The sequence below is a fragment of the Triticum dicoccoides genome, chromosome 2B (assembly GCF_002162155.2).
Source record: "Triticum dicoccoides isolate Atlit2015 ecotype Zavitan chromosome 2B, WEW_v2.0, whole genome shotgun sequence".
Taxonomy (NCBI): domain Eukaryota; kingdom Viridiplantae; phylum Streptophyta; class Magnoliopsida; order Poales; family Poaceae; genus Triticum; species Triticum dicoccoides.
In genome coordinates this window covers 120,028,186-120,036,674 of record NC_041383.1, presented here as the reverse complement: position 1 = coordinate 120,036,674, position 8,489 = coordinate 120,028,186, and positions in this window count along the sequence as shown.

The following is an 8,489-nucleotide window of genomic DNA, read 5'->3' as shown; positions in this document are numbered from 1 at the left end:
CACGCCGTGCCACCATGTCCAGGAGCTCCGCCGCCGTCCACTTCATCGAGCTAGCCGAGCCCCGTGTGCTCGTGCGGCCCGAGACCACCGCACCGACCTCGCCCGAGCTCACCGTCGCCGGAGATCCCCTTCAACGCCGTCGCCGCCTCAGCTCATCCCCGATCTCGCCGGTGGCCTCTACGGGAGCGCTGTGAGCCTAGCTACTCCTCCGACCCTCTCTCTCTCATTCCTGAGCCGTGTAGCCACCGCACGAGGATCACACGCCCGCACCGCCGCGGATCTCGTCGCCGACGTGCTTCCGGCCACAAGATGGTGTCCATCTTACTCACCGAGTCCCGCAGCACCTAGCTAGCCACTCCACGAGCCTCACCGACCCCTCTAGCGCCAAGTTCATCTTCGACCGAACCCCGGTGGCCGCCAAAGTCGTCGCCGGCGCCAACTCCGGCCACCCCGACCCCAACGGACTCCAGCAAGAGCTGCGGCTTGTCCTCAGCTCCACTCCGGTGGTCTCCGCGGCCCATTTGGTGGCCGAAATGGCCAAAGCCACTCCCGCCGCCGCGTCGGGCTCGCCGGCGGCTAAACGCCGGCGTCGCTGGCTTTGACTTTGACCACGGGTGGGCCCTGGTTGACTCCCCTGAGTCAATGACAGGTGGGGCCAGCCCTGTTAATTAAACATTAATTAAAATAATCACCCTGACATGCGGGACCCACTGTCAGGTTTGACCCTGACGTGTTCCGTTGACCCGCTGACGTCACACTGACGTCAGGCTGACGCTATAATGATTTTCTGGAATTATTCTAATATAGGAAATTCCAGAATATAATTTAAACTTCAAAAATTCATAACTTTTATTCTGTAACTCCAAATCAGACAAATTATATATGAAAAATGATCAGAAAAATCCAATCTATCCATCTGTACTACTTTCATGCATGACTAAACAAGTTAACTTGATGTTTAATGCAGAACAAGGAAAAGCACTTTAAAAGGCCATGTTTGAGTTTGAAATTTGAATCTTTGATTCAAATTGGTTCAAACCCTTCTGGTTTTAGTTGCATTAGCCCAACACACTCATATTGCCATGTTTCATGCATGCATCATATTGTTGCACATTGTTTGGTGATGGTTGTGTATCGGTGTCCCTTGCGACAGGTTCTGCCTCCGAGGAGTACCGTGATTACCCTAACGAAGAACCGTATCAGTGCATCGAACCATCAGGCAAGCAACCAACCATTTGATCATATCGATACAATCCCATGTTCTCGCTCCTGCTCTCTTTTACTGCATTAAGACAACGCGTTTCAAACTGCTGTGTGCTACGGTAGTTGAACCCATTTCCTCTGCATGACCTGTCATTGCCACAGTAACTAGATGAAACTCACTAGCATGTGTAGGAGTTGATTGAGCCATATGTATGTGTTGTTCCTACCTTGCTATGCCTGCTATGCTTAGAGTCGTGTCAGGTCTGGTTCATCTGGGTGATGGGCTAGAGTGAAACGATTATGTCGGTAATGAGAGTGGTGTGGTGAACACGATTTGGTAAAGGTATCGATGAGAGGCCATGTAGGAGTACATGGTGGGTTGTTTCATTGAAGCCGACCTTAAGCACTGAGATCTGTATGCGTGATTTAAGATACAGCTACTACCATGCATTGGGCCCTGAAATATGACCCCGCTCGACTTCTTATTCACCCTAGCTCTCTGTCCAGGAGTTGCAAGTAGTTTCTGGTGTTTGTAGCCTACTAGAGGCCGTGGACAGCGCTGACCGTAGGGGTGGGCTGTGATGCGGTAGGTACGTGGCACGGTGTACCGAATACCCGTTAGGTATCTCGGGAACCCTGTTCACATCGTTCGGGGCCGTATGGGAAACCTCGGCCGGACTCCCTGCGGATGGAACCTGAATAGGCGATAAACCTGGACTAGAGGCTTAAGTGTTTAGGTAGGTCGTGGTCTACACCCCTGCAGGGTTATCATAATCTATTCGAATAGCCGCGTCCGCGGTAAAGGACTACTTGGTTGCCTATACAGTTCATAGACAAGTAAATGGAAACTGTTAAAAGCCTCAAGATAAGCGTGAGTGCCGAGGTTGGCTCTTCCGTAGGAAGACGGAGGTGGATCCTCGGTAGTGTATTGAATTGGTGAGTAGTGGACTCGTGTGCGCAAAACCATTTCAAGTTGGAGTATCGTAGGATAGTCTAGCCAAGAGTCAAAGCTGGCTTGCTGCAATAACTCCACCAACCCTTCTTGATAATATGCATGTATGTAGGATCTGATGTAAGTCTTGCTGAGTACCTTTGTACTCATGTTGCTATAATTTACATTTTTACAGAAGACGCTGCAACCCCTTCTGATGGGTTCTATGTAGACGTTGACATCAACGAGTAGGCTAAAGACCCAGGTGGTGACCCTGAGCTTGTGAAGGACCATGTAGTATAGCTAGGCTTTCCAAGCCTCTTTTATTTTACTAGTTGTCTGTACTCAGACAAGTTACTTCCGCTGCTGGTTTGTATGACTGTATGACTTGTATGTTGGGTCGTGAGACCCGTACCTTTGTGTATGTTATGTATGGCCCTCTGAGCCTTAAATAAAGTACTTGTGTCGTAGAGTCATGTTGTGATGCTTCGTTGTATTTGCACATATCGAGCATATTGTGTGTATGATTGAAATGCTTGGTATGTGTGGGATCTGACTATCTAGTTGTTTATCTTTAGTAGCCTCTCTTACCGGGAAATGTCTCCTAGTGTTACCGCTGAGCCATGGTAGCTTGCTACTGCTCTGGAACACTTAGGCTGGCCGGCATGTGTCCTTCTTCGTTCCTGTGTCTGTCCCTTCGGGGAAATGTCACGCTTTGAGTACCGGAGTCCTGTTAGCCCGCTACAGCCCGGTTTACTGGAGTCCTGCTAGCCCAGTGCTACAGCCCGGACCCACTTGCTGATGACCGACACGTTCGAAGCTGGGTCATGGATGCCTGTCCCTGTAAGTCTGTGCCACTTTGGGTTTACGACTAGTCATGTCAGCCCGGGCTCTTTATCATATGGATGCTAGCGACACTTTCATATACGCGAGCCAAAAAGCGCAAACGGTCCCGGGAAAAGGTAAGACGACACCCGTGGGGATACCGTGCGTGAGGCCGCAAAGTGATATGAGGTGTTACCAGCTAGATCGATGTGACATCGAGTCGGGGTCCTGACAGCGTTGGTAGCTTTAGTTGCATTAGCCCAACACACTCATATTGCCATGTTTCATGCATGCATCATATTGTTGCACATTGTTTGGTGATGCCTGTGTATCGTTATCCTTTACGACAGGATCTGTCCCCGAGGAGTACCGTGACTACCCTAACGAAGAACCGTATCCGTGCATCGAACCATCAGGCAAGCAACCAACCATTTGATCATATCGATACAATCCCATGTTCTCGCTCCTGCTCTCTTTTACTGCATTAAGACAACGCGATTCAAACTGCTGTGTGCTACGGTAGTTGAACCCATTTCCTCTGCATGACCTGTCATTGCCACAGTAACTAGATGAAACCCACTAGCATGCGTAGGAGTTGATTGAGCCATATGTATGTGTTGTTCCTACCTTGCTATGCCTGCTATGCTTAGAGTCGTGTCAGGTCTGGTTCATCTGGGTGATGGGCTAGAGTGAAATGATTATGTCGGTAATGAGAGTGGTGTGGTGAACACGATTTGGTAAAGGTATCGATGAGAGGCCATGTAGGAGTACATGGTGGGTTGTTTCATTGAAGCCGACCTTAAGCACTGAGATCTGTATGTGTGATTTAAGAATCAGCTACTACCATGCATTGGGCCCGAAACCAATGGACCCTCTCGGCTTCTTATTCACCCTAGTTCTCCGTCCAGGAGTTGCAAGTAGTTTCTGGTGTTTGTAGCCTACTGGAGGCCGTGGACTGCGCTGACCGTAGGGGTGGGCTGTGATGCGGTAGGTACGTGGCCGGGTGTACCGAATACCCGTTAGGTATCTCGGGAACCCTGTTCACATCGTTCGGGGCCGTATGGGAAACCTCGGCCGGACTACCTGCAGATGGAACCTGGATAGGCGATAAACCTGGACTGGAGGCTTAGGTGATTAGGTAGGTCGTGGCCGACACCCACGTTGGGCTTCCGCTTGAAGGTTGCCGAGTACATGTCGTGTAAACGACGGTAAGTGGTGAGAGCGTGTATGAAGAAGTACACCCCTGCAGGGTTAACATGATCTATTCGAATAGCCGCGTCCGCGGTGAAGGGCTACTTGGTTGCCTATACAGTTCATAGACAAGTAAATGGAAACTACTAAAAACCTCAAGATAAGTGTGAGTACCGAGGATGGCTCTTCCGTAGGAAGACGGAGGCGGATCCTCGGTAGTGTATTGAAGTGGTGAGTAGTGGACTCGTGTGCGCAAAACCATTTCAAGTTGAGGTATCGTAGGATAGTCTAGCCAAGAGTCAAAGCTGGCTTGCTGCAATAACTCCACCAACCCTTCTTGACAATGTGCATGTATGTAGGATCTGATGTAAGTCTTGCTGAGTACCTTTGTACTCATGTTGCTATAATTTACATTTTACAGAAGACGCTGCAACCCCTTCTGATGGGTTCTACGTAGACGTTGACATCAACGAGTAGGCTAAAGGCCCAGGTGGTGATCCTGAGCTTGTGAAGGACCATGTAGTATAGCTAGGCTTTCCAAGCCTCTTTTATTTTACTAGTTGTCTGTACTCAGACAAGTTACTTCCGCTGCTGGTTTGTATGACTGTATGACTTGAATGTTGGGTCGTGAGACCCGTACCTTTGTGTATGTTATGTATGGCTCCCTGAGCCTTAAATAAAGTACTTGTGTCGTAGACTCATGTTGTGATGCTTCGTTGTATTTGCACATATCGAGCATATTGTGTGTATGATTGAGATGCTTGGTATGTGTGGGATCTGACTACCTAGTTGTTTATCTTTAGTAGCCTCTCTTACCGGGAAATGTCTCCTAGTGTTACCGCTGAGCCATGGTAGCTTGCTACTGCTCTGGAACACTTAGGCTGGCCGGCATGTGTCCTTCTTCGTTCCTGTGTCTGTCCCTTCGGGGAAATGTCACGCATTGAGTACCGGAGTCCTGTTAGCCCGCTACAGCCCGGTTTACCGGAGTCCTGCTAGCCCAGTGCTACAGCCCGGACCCACTTGCTGATGACCGACACGTTCGAAGCTGGGTCATGGATGCCTGTCCCTGTAAGTCTGTGCCACTTTGGGTTTACGACTAGTCATGTCAGCCCGGGCTCCTTATCATATGGATGCTAGCGACGCTATCATATACGTGAGCCAAAAGGCGCAAACGGTCCCGGGCAAAGGTAAGGCGACACCCGTGGGGATACCGTGCGTGAGGCCGCAAAGTGATATGAGGTGTTACCGGCTAGATCGATGTGACATCGAGTCGGGGTCCTGACACGGCTTGTTAGCGCCTGCCCACGGCTTGAAGTCATAAAGCGGTCGGTTTGTATTGAAGGTGCGCGGATGGCGTTTGCCCGCGCTAAGATGCATTGGGCGAAGATGGACGCCAAGAAGCTGATGACCGAGGGGCCGCCTAAGGGCAAGGAGCACCGCCGACCCGAACTGTACTATGACGGCATCCTGGAGGGATCCTGCCTTGTGGCGGAGCAATGTGCAAAGGATGTAATATTTGAATGAATGCATTCATTTTATCCTGTCCTGTAAGATGAAACAAGTTATGCAATATAATGCTTGTTTATTTAAAATTTTACCTCCTGTGCGGCCATTTATAAAATCTAAGAGTTGGCCAGACGTTGGCTTCTGCCCCCACGTAGCTAGTACATGGGTGTTCGGGTTAAATCTAAACACTCTTTATCCAAGTTTTTGGTCCTTTAAGGAGGTGTTTAGCGCAACGAACAAGGCAATCAGACTATACAACTTTATCACCGTCACTTAGCCATAGGAGTTCTATAATTTTAATTTTTGGCGTAGCCCCTGGTATTCGGAAGGCCGAAGTTGGGGCGCTATACATGCCTAATCGGACAAAAACCGATTCCTCGCATAAAGAGGAAAAATATCTAGCCATCTGAAACCTCTCGAACAGCGACCAGCTCTCGCCGCATCATGACGACTCAGTTTTTGGCTTTCTCTACTAAGGTGCTCGTCCGGAAGAACCGGGACACAATTGCAGTACTTCTCCCTTTACTACCCTAGCCGATATAGTGGAATGTAAGGTAGCAAGCACAGGAGCCGGGCAACCCAACTATTGACCCAATACATGATTCGGAGCCGATGCATATAATGCTATAAGTTCGGGGTGCCAAACTGTACTATAGAAGTGTTCGACTTTCTTGCCGTGTTATGGGGTACACTGAAGCCCCTGGCGAATTAAGGTGTACCAGAGTGTACGAATGCAATAAATACAAAGACAAGGAAAAATTGAAGTAATAAGCGGAAGATGTGAATTGTTTTCCATTGTAATACATCAAAGCGTATGTGTACAAGTAGTGCGATAAGCGAATAGGCTATTTGACATGCCGTGACCAGGAGCAGGCTGCGTGCGGGTATGTAAAACAGTAATAACAATCGTTAGCAGAGACCACCTGGGAATTCCCTTGTACATCAAAGCCCCTTGCCTTTCTTGGTGTATCCTTCCATGATGGGTCCGATGATCAGGTTATCAGAAAAGCCTCAAGAAGAGAAAAAACCTGAAAGGAAAGGAAAAAGTGAAGGTATGTGGATCCAAGGGCGGTTGAGCTATGTTGTGGACCGTAGTTTAACTGTGCCTCTGTCTATGCACATGGTATTTTAAGTGCGTAATTATGTACGCGCGGCACGAATTTCACCACTTGATTGGGACTAGGACGGAGGCCTAATTGCTAGTTGAGCTCTAGACGAGCCAGACGGTCCTGCTGCAGAGTAGTTCGGACTTGCTTGACGGTGTCCGAGGGCTTTAGTGCCGAATTGAGGTTCTGCCTGGGAAGGCTGCTTTGTACTTCTGCTGCTTGGGCCGCAGGTGTGCTCCTCAGTATGGAGGGAGCACTCTGTATTTCCATTGACTGTTATAACACCGCGAGGTCCGGGCATTTTGAGCTTGAGGTAGGCGTAGTGCGGCACCGCATTGAGTCGAGCAAATGCGGTTCGTTCGAGCAGTGCATGATAACCACTGCGGAAGGGGACGATGTCGAAGATTAACTCTTCGCTTCAGAAATTATCCGGGGATCCGAAGACCGCTTGCAGTGTGATTGAGCCTGTACAACAGGCCTCTACACCTGGTATGACACCTTTAAAGGTGGTTTTGGTGGGCTTGATCCTTGAGGGATGGATACCCATTTTGCGCACTGTATCCTGATATAGGAGGTTCAGGCTGCTGCCACCATCCATGAGGACTCGTGTGAGGTGGAATCCATCAACAACGGGGTCAAGGACCAGTGCGGCTGAACCGCCATGATGGATACTGGTCGGATGGTCCCTGCGATTGAAGGTGATCGGACAGGAGGACCATGGGTTGAACTTTGGGGCGACTGGTTCCATCGCGTAGACGTCCCTTAGTGCGTGCTTTCGCTCCCTTTTGGGGATATGGGTGGCATATTTCATGTTCACCATTTTGACTTGGGGAGGAAACTTCTTCTGCCACCTATGTTTGGTGGCTGGGGTTCCTCGTTGTCATCGCTTTGCGATCCTTGTTTTCGGCATTTAACTTGGTTGCCTGTTTGAAGACCCAACATTCTCTATTGGTATGATTGTCTGGTTTATCGGGGGTACCGTGGATTTGACATGGACGATCGAGAATATGGTCCAGACTGGACAGGCCCGGATTGTTTCTCTTAAATGGCTTTTCCGCTGACCAGACTTGGAGCCACTGAATCCGGCATTGACGGCTGTGTCTTCGGCGTGATCGCCATTATTTCGATGCTTGTGTCTATTACGTCGGGGCTTTTGCCGTTGCTAGCTTTGGCTTCGAACGTGCCAGGTTTACTTGAGGTGCTGTTGCTGCGACAGCTATCCTCGCCCGCACAAAAGCGGGTCATGAGTGTCGTAAGGGATGCCATGGACTTCGGCTTCTCTTGGCCGAGGTGTCGGGCGAGCCACTCGTCACGGATGTTATGCTTAAAGGCCGCTAGGGCTTTGGCATCCGGACAGTCAACGATCTGGTTCTTTTTAGTTAAGAACCGAGTCTAGAATTTCCTGGCAGACTGTTCGGGCTGTTGTATTATATGACTAAAATCATCAGCATCCGTGGTCGGACATAAGTTCCCTGGAAGTTGTCAAGGAATGCATCTTCCAGGTTCTCCCAATTGCCAATGGAGTTTTCGGGCAGACTGTTCAACCAGTGCCGAGCTGGTCCCTTGAGTTTTAGCTGGAGATACTTGATGGCATGGAGATCATCACCGCGGGCCATATGTATATGGAGAAGGAAGTCCTCGATCCATACCGCGGGATTTGTTGTCCCATCATATGATTCAATGTTTACGGGTTTAAACCCTTCTCGGAATTCATGTTCCATTACTTC